Raw genomic sequence first — 991 nt, 5'->3', positions numbered from 1 at the left:
CAAGGTTTTACAAGAGTTTTCTTAGTTTTGGGGGTTTCTGTGAAGGATAGTTATCTAGCTATAATCACTGCTGGGTTCAGAAATAACTCTCACGGAATTAGAGCGATTTTCTTTCTGAAGTCGCAAATCTGCTTTCATCACACGAGGTCAATAACAACACAAGTGCAGTTTCATGTTTGATGACTCTCAGCGGCTGGTGATTGCATTTCCCATGTCCGACAGACGGACAGAACACTTAGTGGACGTCCCTGAAGTGCTGCGTTACAGCTTACACATCGCCGTCATCTCTCAGCACCTTGGCAGTCAAACCGGCTACTGCGTTCCAACATTAACAAAGCTCCGCATTGTTGTCATCCGCGGTTTGTTTATCTTGAGTTGGGTTTCATGTCCTTTAATTGTTTCTCTGGGACCATTACAGACCAGAACCATCAGCCTCTCAGTGCCTCAGACAATGTTCCCCCTTCTGTCCCACATCCCTTAAATTCTTCCCTTATTTTGGTTCGCTTCTAATGACTGAGTGAGTTTATAGTGAGTGGGTATAATGGTGGCCTTTGAGGACAGTGGAATAGATTGAGGTTTCTCTGGGGGGTTGACACACAAGCTTTAATAAGTCTGGGATATAATAACCCCCCACAACAGGTCCGTCCAACAGAGGATATTAGAATTATTAAGGTGTGTGTGTGTGTGTGTGTGTGTGTGTGTGCACGTGTGTGCGTGCGCGTGTGCGTGTGCGTGTGTGTGTACGTGTGTGTGTGTGTGTGTGTGTGTGTGTGTGTGTGTGCGTGTGTGCGCGTGTGCGTGTGCGTGTGCGTGTGAGACGCACTGAGACCAAGGCCTCTTTTGCGGTGCAGATACATTTTTCTGTGATTTGGTGACAAATATTTGGTTATTTCAGCATTAAGCTCCAACCTCAGCCCAACATATGCTCTCTGCAGGACAGCAAACGCAGCCTGTAGCTCAGAAACAGCCTGGTCAATCAGCCTGGTCAATC

The sequence above is a fragment of the Nansenia antarctica genome (assembly GCF_963989245.1).
Source record: "Nansenia antarctica genome assembly, chromosome: 19".
Lineage (NCBI taxonomy): Eukaryota > Metazoa > Chordata > Actinopteri > Argentiniformes > Microstomatidae > Nansenia > Nansenia antarctica.
Note: the sequence above shows the minus strand (reverse complement) of the source record.